Here is a 215-nt window from a genome sequence, read left to right as displayed (position 1 = left end):
TTTAACTTATAATTCACTGTATCACAATTCCAGTGAGTCAGAAGTTTACATGCACTAAGTTGACTGTGCCTTTAAACAACTTGGAAAATTACAGAAACTGATGTCATAGCTTTAGAAGCTTCTGATAGGCTAATTGACATCATTTGAATCAATTGGAAGTGTACCTGTGGATGTATTTCAAGGCTTACCTTCAAACTCAGTGCCTCTTTGCTTGA

This window comes from Salmo trutta, chromosome 28 (genome assembly GCF_901001165.1).
Source record: "Salmo trutta chromosome 28, fSalTru1.1, whole genome shotgun sequence".
NCBI classification, from domain to species: domain Eukaryota; kingdom Metazoa; phylum Chordata; class Actinopteri; order Salmoniformes; family Salmonidae; genus Salmo; species Salmo trutta.
Note: the sequence above shows the minus strand (reverse complement) of the source record.